The sequence below is a fragment of the Etheostoma spectabile genome, chromosome 2, assembly GCF_008692095.1.
Source record: "Etheostoma spectabile isolate EspeVRDwgs_2016 chromosome 2, UIUC_Espe_1.0, whole genome shotgun sequence".
Lineage (NCBI taxonomy): Eukaryota > Metazoa > Chordata > Actinopteri > Perciformes > Percidae > Etheostoma > Etheostoma spectabile.
In genome coordinates, this window is record NC_045734.1 from 25,341,058 (window position 1) to 25,352,349 (window position 11,292).

The following is an 11,292-nucleotide window of genomic DNA, read 5'->3' on the forward strand; positions in this document are numbered from 1 at the left end:
CATGTGTTGCTGTGGAAGAACTAAAATCCAGCGATGAACAACAAATCAGTTGTTACTCAAAACAACTTCAATTATCTGTAAAGTGAAAGGCTGTTCACACTTTAAGTGTGGTCTTGAACATTAGCATCGCAATAATACAACTTATATTGCTGAATGTCAATATTTAATTTATCATGGTACCCCGAGCCAATGCTATGAATGTAATGTCATCTCAGGTAAACAGGGTTCAGGTTTGCTAATTACATTTAGAAAGTAGAGTTAAAACAGAAAACAGTCACCATGAGAACATGTTACAGTGAAAGTAAAAAGATACAGCAATGAACAACAATTCTGTTACTTCAAAGAATCAGCTTGCTGATTACATTTATGACAGTAAATAAAATACAGAAAAACTACATTTAAGATGACTTGATAATGTAGAACAGAGTTGTTATTTTGTATTCACACAAATATTAGCCATCACAAAGGCAAAATTAAGACACCTTGCTATCATAACAAAATTTGCTAATTACATTTATGAAAGTAGAGTTAAATACAGAAAACAGTCCACATGAGAACATGTTACAGTGAAAGTAAAAAAGATACAGCAATGAACAACAAATTCTGTTACTTCAAAGAATTATTAATTAAGTTGCCTTTGTCTACCTTGTTAGAAGTAACTACAAACATTAAATTGGCCATAAAACGTGTGTTAATCAGTAGAAAATACAATTGGCATCGGCCACATTTAAAGAAGCATTTTAGTCATACTATGATTTTTTAGGCCTTTCCAGGCTCTCCTGTCATAATTAAAAAAATGACAGCACTTGATTTTTGATAAGATGCTATTTACATCACATGAATCTTTATAATTGAGCATGCGCAGATTTTTATGTGCGTTGGTACCTCTTGATTAAAACAGTCTCTTTTTTGTGTTAACATTTTATCCTTTCGGGGTTGTTTCGAGTAGAGTTTAGTTGTCTTTACAGGAATAAATAAATCCTAACAGACACCTGCTAGTATCTGTTACCCAGCAGATGTAGCCTAGTCAGGTAATCCTGTTAGAGTGTGATATGATTACATATCATAGGGCCGTGCATGCTTGGGCCCACACGTTGACAGAGGTCTATACTATATTTCATTGTATGTCAACCGTCTTACTGTGGTTGGCCTATAGACCTCTTTTATTGCGGGCGTGATACTACTATGCGGTACTAGCAGGCTTTTTCCGTAAAATGTGGGATAGATCCCGCCTGTGATTTGAGGCACAAGTACGCCAGGTTGAATGCGTGAAGAGACACACAAAGGGAGCCCTTCTGGACGCACTCAGGAAGAGGAAGGAAGCATGGGAAGTGTAGACAATCGCCTGTGGAAGCGCTGAGGAACAGTGTTGGTGCATACTCAACAATACCACATAGTTGTCAGACCAGTAGGCATGGGTGCTGTTCTGCCTGAGTGGACCCTTTAAAAGGCTAAAGGGTTCCTTTTCGATCACAATCTAAATTCCCTAGCCAATGGCAGCAATGGCCATTCACAAAAACACAGGCATTATTACTTTTGACATACAAAGAATATCAACCTCGCCAGTTCATATCAGTATCACCTCTGCCTTCCTGACACTCACGAGTCTCTCACCCAGATGATCTGGTCTTCATTTACAACACTGGATTCCATAATATTCTATCTCTCTCTGCACGGTACAATCAGAATCTGTTCTTTTTCATATCTCGTCCTTGGTTCACCCACGATTTTTGTTCATGAAAAACCAAGGTTGGCAACTGAAGGTCACATAGACAACCTGGTCCGTATCATAAAGAGATGTAAAACAACCACATCTTTGCTTACAAGGACTCCTTCCAGCACCCATAAACCACTAGACTCAGAATGCTGCACTGCCAACAAAGGCAAACTCCATGTCAATGTTCTCACTACTAACAAATCACTTAACCCTGGGACTTTCTCCACCTCATTGTATAGTACCCCTTTACAACTCAATAACTTCCCTTTTCACAGAAAAAAATGAATGAACATCCCCCAGGATATTGGCATCAATCCTCACCTCAGACATCTCAAGACTTTCACCCATCCTCACACTCATTCTCTCTTCCAGCCAGAAAGTCCCAGAACTCACCGGAAATCCAAGCAATCTACTTGACCAACTTAGCCTCCCACAAAACTTGTTAAAGCCGCCTCCTCCCTGTTCCCCTTATCTCTGCTAAATCCACTCCTCGCCCACCATTGAACTGTCCACTAACATCCTTCAAAAACCTGCTGCCAATACCCCTTTTGAAAAAAATGGGACGACCCATCCAACTTCAACAACCTCTCGGTCTACTATCCAATCTACCGTTCACTCCAAAATTATTAGAAAGAATACAGTTGCCAACTCAACTCCAGTCTCACCCATCCCACAATAACCTGTATGAACAGTCCAGTCTGGTTACCCCCCTCCATATCAAGAACAGCATCCGTCAAAAGCACCAACGACCCCTACTCAGGCAGCGATTCTGTGACTCCTCACCGTCCTCACCTTCTCGACTGAGTGGAGCCGTTTGACACCATCCTGTCACCCCCCTCCTCGAATAGGCTATTCTACCATCGGCATCACCCAAACTCCGTTAGGATGGTTCATATCTTACCTCTCATGCCGCACGCGTTCGTTCAACTCAGTCTTGTAAATGCTTTCCCTCCTCCGTCATTTCCGGTGTGCCCCAGGCTGCTGTCCTGGGCCTAGTCTCATCATTTAACTGCTTCCCCTCTTCAAAATCTTCCACAAATTTAATATTCACTTCCACTGTCGCTGTGACACCCAGCTCTACCTCTCCACCAAACCTCGTCCACTCTCCCTCCCACCACCTCCCTGACAGATTACATCTCTTCCACCTACGCAACATCAAATGCATCCGCTCCTCCCTTACCCCCACACTGCCGCCATCCTGGTCACCGGTCTTGTCACATCCGTCTGGATTACGCAATCCTTTGTAAGAATTCATATTATGGCAAGAACCAATCAGCTAAGTAAGGGAAACAAGTGGCCATCATTACTTTAAGAAATGAAGGTCAGTTGTCCAAAAATTGCGAAAAACTTTGAAAGTGTCCCTCAAGTGCAGTTGCAAAAACCATCAAGCGCCACAACGAAACGGTCACATGAGAGCGCCCCAGGAAAGGAAGAACAAGAGTCACCTCTGCTGCAAAGGGTAAATTCATCTGAGTCACAACCTCAAAATCACAAGTTATCAGCAGCCAGATTAGAGAGCAGATGAATCACAAACCGAGCTCTAGCAGCCGAAAAACTCTAGAAACAACTGTTAAGAGGAGACTAATCAGGCGTTCATGGTCCACTAGCAGTAGAAGAAGCCAACAAGCAGAAGAGATGTGTTTGGGCCAAGAAACCCAAGGAATGGACATTAGACCAGTGAAATCTGTGTTTGGTTGCGAGTCCAAATTTGAAATCTTTGGTTACAAAAGCTGTGTCTTGTGACGGAGGAAAGGTGACCGGAGGGTTCTACATGCCTGGTTCCACCGTGTAGCATGGAGGAGGAGGTGGTGTGATGGTGTGGGGTCTTTGCTGGTGACACTGTTGGGGATTTATGCAAAATTGAAGACATACCTGAACCAGCCATGACTACACACAGCTCTTGCAGCGGCATGCCACCATCGGTTTGCGTTAGTGGACCATCATTATTTTTTTTAAAGAACAATGACTCCAAAACACCTCCACGGTGTCAAACCCCATCCAGATGGTTTGGGGTAAGCTGGACCGCAGAGGGAGGCAAAAGGACAAAAACTTTGAGCATTCTGGGAAACTCCTCAAGATTGTTGGGAAACCATTTAGGTGACTACCTCTGTAAGCTCATCAGAGAATGCCAAGATGCTGTGAACAAAGCAGTATTCAGATCAAAGGGTGGTACTTTGAAGAAATAGAAGATAAGACATTTTCAGTTATTCACACATTGTGTAAGTACAGCTTTGATGCCTTCAGTATAATCTACAATGAAGATAGTCATGAAATAAAGGAAATGCGTTGAATGAGAAGGTGTAACCAAACTTTTGGCCTGTACTGTAAAAACTATACTGTAATGTAAGAAAATCTGCATTTACAGTATACAAATACAAAACTATAGATAATAACCATCGGTCTCCTGGGTGAACAGTCCGACGGACTACCACAGCCAATATTTTGAAATGGAAAAGATTACAAAATGGAGCACCCGTCTCAGAAACAGAGGTCAAACAACGCTGCGATTCAGGTCTCAAGAGTTTGATTAGGTTCTTCATGTATAGTGACTATGTTGGTGGAAAGATTAGATGACGATCCTTGGGGTGAGAAGATCTTATAAAAAAGTTCCACAGCGTCAAACAGTTCACTTTCTGAGTTGGTTTTGGAGATGAACACACACAAGGGACTATCATGGTCAGAGACCTAGAAAGAGTGAAAGGGAGATATATTTTCAATAATTAATTCATAGACGCTGGTATAAATCTTCTGTTTTATTATTTATTACTTATTATAACATCTCAACATCATGGATGACTTAAATGTAACTATGTAACTCTGGATGGGATGTGGAAGTAACAAATACAGATTTGTTTATTTTTATTTATGTTATAGCATATTTACATAATCTGCAAGTAATTCTATTATTGTGTACCTTATCTGGTTGCACCAAAACCTCCATGAGGACTATGTATATTTTCATTGCAGCTTTGTTAGTGAACTCATTTATACAGCGTCTAATATTACCCAAAGCTTTTGATTGACTTTTTCATCTGAAAAACAGACCACGTCTTATTCAGCTGTCTTTTCAGTTTTATATATTTACTTTAATGGTTGAGTTCAGAATCCTTACTGTTGGCAGCCATGGCCTATGACAGATAGTGTCTATATGTAAACCTCGCCAATACACACTATCATGACAAAAACCACAGTGAGAATTTCCTGTTCTTGCTGTTGGTGCTGCTTGTCATGATTTTAGTGCTAGCAATATTAAGTTATGAAGCAAACTGTGTGTGACTTAACTCTAAAAGGAATATTTTGTAACAATTCCATTACAAAATTCAATGTGTACATACAAGAGTAATTACTATATTTGGTGTAGTCTGTTCATAGATCTTCACTCAATCTGCCCATGTTTTCATAGTTTTATCATACACCAGGAGATGTATAGTAACCTATCGCAAGTAGTAGAGAAGTCAGGAGAAAGGCGACAGACCGTTTTACCCACCTGTTGGTTTTAATCAGTTTCTCCTGTTTGCTTGTTTTTGATTGTCTATAGCTCGAATAGAGTCAATTTCCTAAAACTGCACGCTTAATAATGACTTACAAATAATTTTGTATCATCCTCTGTTTAACCCACTCATATACGGGCTCAAATGAAAGAATTTCTAAACACTCAAAGATTGTTTGTTTCAGACCAAAATGATTTGTATGTAATAACACTGATTACTAATGTAACAGGCAACTTCTTCTGAAATAACCATGATGAGATGTGAGTTGTGTTAAAGGGTTCAGTATACCAATACTCGATATACACAATACTGAGTATGCACACAATACTGATATACACACAATACTGAGTATTTACTGTTTAAAGGACTGTTTGTTATGGGAATAGCAAAGGTGTCTGATTTTGAACTTTATATGGCTAATTGTGTGATACAAAAATAACAACTCTGTTCTACATTATCAAGTCATCTTAAATGTAGTTTTTCTGTATTTTATTTACTGTCATAAATGTATTAGCAAGCTAAGTTTTGAAGTAACAGAATTTGTGTTCACTTGCTGTATTCTTTTTTACTTTCACTGTAAGACGTTCCTAGTGGACTGTTTTCTGTATTAACCTACTTTCTAAATGTAATTAGCAAACCTAACCCTGTTTACCTGAGATGACATTTACATATAGCATTGGCTCTGGGTACCATGATATAAATTTTGACATTCAGCAATATAAGTTGTATTATGCCAGATGCTAAATGTGTTAGACCACACTTAAAGTGTGAACATGCCTTTCACTTACAGATAATGAGTTGTTTTGAGTACCATATTTGTTGTTCATCGCCGGATTTTAGTTCTTCCACAGCAACACATTCTGACTCAGGAGGAAATCCTTATTTTTCACTTCAAGCTATGAATTACTACTGATACCCAACTACGGGAGTAATTTTCTATTCACAATGAAAATAAATAGGTTCACACTGGGAATTTATCGTACATCAAATAAGGTAGAGAGTGCATAGAAAACTTGTCTGGCAAGAGATGCATAACGTGAGCTGTTAAAGGTAGAGCTCATTAATGATTTTATAAACTGCTGGCGTAGTTAGCTAAGAAAATACAAAGATATATTGTATTCTTCTTTCAAGGTTTAATTTGGCCATTTCTGCCTTTAATCTACAGTGACAGCTAGGACACGAAAAGGGAGAGAGAGGGGAAAACATGCAGGAAACCTGAAACTTCATATGGCGCCATTATATTTACTTTTCTGATGATTATTTGTGTTAAATATAACTCCTGTGACATGAAACCAAACACAGCAGTAAGTGGGGATGGATCAATTGGCTATTTAGTATTTCAGAAAGAGTATTGAAAACTGACTGCCGTGGCGGGGAGGGGGGGGGACGACCTGTAGCTCACCCTGTAGGAGCGCGCTCACCATGTAGGCGGAGTTGACCTGTGGCCCTTTGCTGAATCCCAGTTTCTCTTCAAACGTTCCTGTCTATCACTACAATAAAGGGGAAAAGAAAAAATGACAGTTGGAAAATTGGAGTCTGGACATGACCCACACATCTGTAAGAGGTTTGCAAGGTTCGGTTCACATATTTCTAGAAAGCCTGTTAAATAGGTCTTAATGTCGGAAATTCGGGGGGTTATTCTAAATGGTACCCCCCCCTCCACCTTTATGATTTATTTTTACGTTAATAAACCTTTGTAATGTTATAGGAGGTCAAAGTATACAAAGTCCTCATAAAGTGAATCTATAAAGTAACATTGGGATTGTTTTGTGTGTGTGTGTGTGTGGGTGTGTGTGTGCCTCCAATTAGTATGATGCAATCTATTTCGACAACACCAACATGGCGTACAGAAGCCACGGCTGATGTAAGGAGACTGTAATGAGTGTCACTAGCGTGGATGGACACCATGCCAGGCCCCGGGGGGGGGGGGGGGACTGCAGCCAGATAATTACAGGTGGTCACAGTGTTCGTCCTCAGAGGACAACTGAGAGACAACAGTATCACAAACACACATACCTTTCTCTACAATGAAGAGTTGAATTAAAGTGACATTACTGAGTCACTTTGCTGACTTTAATAGAATTGATACTACGCCACCACACGGAGCAAGACAGTTAAAACACTTTTTAAGTTAACGTAATTTACAAAGCTAATATTTGTTACTAGCAACCTACGCGTGCCATCTGTCAGATACAGCTGCATTTTCAGCTGTGAACAAAACGTTCAGGAGGTATTACAGTTAAAGTGGGACGTGCGTAATGTTTATCTGTCCCTGCTGGACGGGACGATGGAAACAACATGGGGGGGGAATGAAACATACAGATTAAAGCCCCATAAACTTCCCAGAACTTTAATTTTTACTATATATCATGAAGGTACTTCCAAAAGGTTTATTTTAGATAGATCGTTGCAGGCCTGTACGTCTTGGGAATGTCTGTTAAAACATCATTGCCGTCATCATGAAGCGTGTTTGAAGCGATTATTGAATTATCATCAGCACTGTGGAGGGGTTCAGCCATTTTATAGCTAGAACACGTACATTTTTCCATATATATCATGGTTCTATTGTGAAAAATGTCGTTTCACTAGGTGTTACGTGGGTAGACCACTGGACATCTACATAACCTTACAGCCCGTCAGTCTCCATAGATAACTAGGTTAACATGCTATGGTCTGATAGGAGGAGGTTAACATGTCGATGGCTGAGAGGAGGAGGTTAACATGCTCTATGGTCTGATAGGAGGAGGTTAACATGCTCTATGGCTGATAGGGATGAGGGTAAAATGCTCTAGGTCTGAGAGGAGGAGGGTAACATGCTCTATGGTCTGATAGGAGGAGGTTAACATGCTATGGTCTGAGAGGGAGAGGGGAGGTTACATGCCTATGGTCTGATAGGAGTAGGTAACATGCTCTATGTCCTGATAGGAGGAGGTTCACATGCTCTGTGGTCTGAGAGGAGGAGGTTAACATGCTCTGTGGTCTGAGAGGAGGAGGTTAACAGCTCTATGTTTCCACCTAAAGAGTCTGGTCCCATCAGCACTCAGAGAAAACTGGAATGTTTTATCGTCCCGTGTTTAAATCGTCCCGGCTCTCCCCAACGTAAAACTTTAATTAACTAAAAGTACCCCCATGCAGAAAACTCTGTTACAAGTCCTGCATTCAACATAGGACTGCTCGATTATGGACAGAAATTATTTTTGTCAATATTGAAATCATTATAGCAACCACGGGTACTTGTTGACTTGTGAGAAACATGTTGCATTTATTGAACGGCGACTCTGTTCCATCCACACGTTTTTATACGAATTACTGATATGGAATTAAAAAATGCCTTTCCGGTAACAGTTAAAATTCGATGTAATTCCCATGATATTATCTCAAAGGAATCCATTGGGTCTCATCTGATTTTGATGACATTTCTTATGTGATGAACGCGGATGAACGTATTTGACGAATAAATAATGATTGTGATGGGTTTTAGGTCATTTTTGGTTGCAACCCGCCACAAAAACAGAAGAAGAAGTTTCCTCTCTGTCCACACATGGGGGGGGGGGCAGCAAAGACAGAGGAAGGGGACGGACTATGGAACCCGTGAAGGAAATGGTCGATAAAGGGTAGGACAAGCCGTGGGACGTCCTGCGGAGTCAATGGAAGACGCTCAGACAGAGAGACATGTCTCAAAACAAGAGGTGTCTTCTCCTGAACCCAACCGTACCATTCTTCTTCTCCTGAACCCAACACGACCCGTTCTTCTTGTCTAAAAACCAACGACCCGTTTCTACTTCTCCTAAACCCACGACCCGTTCTACTTTCCTAAAACCAACCGACCCGTTCTACTTCTCCTAAACCCAACCCGAACGTTCTGCGTGTCATTGAAACGTAAGCCCCCCCCCCCCCACAACCTTTTCCTTAACCTGCCAGTTAAATCTTTATTCTTGTAAGTGCCTTTGTCTACTGTTCAGAATAATCAACCTCATCAGAGCGGCAATAAAATGGGTTAAACATAGTAGAAGATACATCGGCATCTATCATCTGCAAATTTAAAGAATGCATTAGGTCCTTACATGATCTGGTTTATACCAAACTATTGTTGGGTTAGGCAGGAAAACTCACTTAGCTTAGTAAAAGATTGTGTTTGGGTTGAAATCTGTACATACTGTTTGTGAGTACTTACAGTAAAAGAAAGAAAATACTGCGTTTACTTATACAAATAACCAACTTATATTAGATAATAACCCTGTGTTGTCTCGTGAAACTTGAAAATCAATAATTTTACTGACCTTTTATCAATGTTTTAAATTTTTCTTAAATGTTGTCCTTTTTTCAATGTTTGTCACTTTTTTTGAACGATTTTAAACACTACGCAACACTAACTTATAACTGGGACTTATGGTCAAAAACCTCATTTATAGGAAATTATACCTAATGTTGTGTGGAATCAATCATGTTATTTTGGGGAATTAAAAAGAACATTGATATAGGAAAAAAGGGTCAATTTGACCTGAGGACAACATGAGGGTTGAATACGGTCTTCTGGGTGAAAGTTCACTACGGACCACAACAGACAATATTTTGAAATGTCATATTACGTAAGGAGCACATGCTCAAGAAAAGAGTAAAACAACGCTCGACTCAGGTCTCACGAGTTTGATTAGGTTCGTCAGTATTAGTGACTATGTTGGTGGAAAGATTAATGAGATCCTTGGGAGGGAGAGTAATCTATAAAAAAGGTCCACAGCGTCAAAACAGTTCACTTTCTGAGTTTTGGAGATGACACACACCAAGTGACTATCATGGTCAGAGACTAGAAAGAGTGAAAGTGAGATATATTTCAATAATTAATTCATAGACGCTGTGTATAAATCTCCTGTTTATTATTTATACTTATTATAACATCTCAACATTAATGGATGAGTTAAATGTAACTTATAAAGTCTGGATGGGCATGTGGAAGTTGATAGATTCAGATATGTTTATTTGTATTATGTTCATAGCATATATTCTAATAATCTGCAGTAATTCATTATGTTGTACCTGTATCTGGTTTCACACAAAACCTCCATGAGCCTATGTACATTTTCTGCAGCTTGCACTAAACTGTCTAATCTACAGCACTAATATCTACCCAAAGCTTTTGGTTGACTTTTTTATATGAAAAACAGATCATATATTATTCAGCCGTCTCTTCAATTCAAATATTTTATACTTTAGGCTGTCAGAGTTCTACTGTTGGCAGCCATGGCCTAGACAGATATGTACTATATGTAAACCTTGCAATATCACACTATAATGACAAAAAACCACAGTAAGTATTTCCTGTTCTGTGCTTGGTTTGTGTCTGCTTGTCATATTTTAGTCCAAACAATATTAGTTATGAAGCAAAACTTTGTGACTTAACTCTAAAAGGAATATTTGTAACAATTCAATTTACAAACTTCAATGTGTAACATCAGAGTAATTACTGTATTGGTATAGTTTTCTATTAGATCTCTCAATTTGCCCATGCTTTCATAGTTTTACATACACCAGGATATTTATAATAACCTAGCGAAGTAGTAGAGAAGTCAGGAGAAAAGCTGCACAGACCTGTTACCCCACCTGTTGGTTTTAATCAGTTCTCCATTTTGCTTGTATATGATATAAATTAGGCCGAGTGCAATCCAATTGTCCCTAAAACTGCCACGCTTAATAAGACGTTACAAAATATTGTATCACCTTTGTTAAACCCACTCATATACGGGCTCAAAATGAAGAAATAGTCTAAGCACCTCAAAAGATTGTTCTGTTCAGCCAAAAAGTTTATGGTTGTAATAACACTGATACTAATGTACAGGCACTTCTTCTGAAATAACCATGCTGAGGTGAGTTGTTGAAAGGTCAGTAAATCCACAATATCGTAATACACAATACTGAGTATTACTGTTAAAAGACTGTTTCGTATGGGATAGCAAGGTGTCTTAATTGGAACTTGTGGATGGCTAATATTTGTGTGAATACAAAAATCAACAACTCTGTTAACATTATAAGTCATTAAATGTAGTTGTTCTGTCTTTTATTTAATGTCATAATGTACTAGCAGCTAAG

At 39.3% G+C, this 11,292-nt stretch overlaps 1 pseudogene; it reads right to left on the reverse strand.

The window, feature by feature from the left end:
• The window catches only part of LOC116701933 (olfactory receptor 8G1-like), a 20,955-nt pseudogene that overhangs the window by 5,805 nt on the left and 3,858 nt on the right, over window positions 1-11,292 (reverse strand).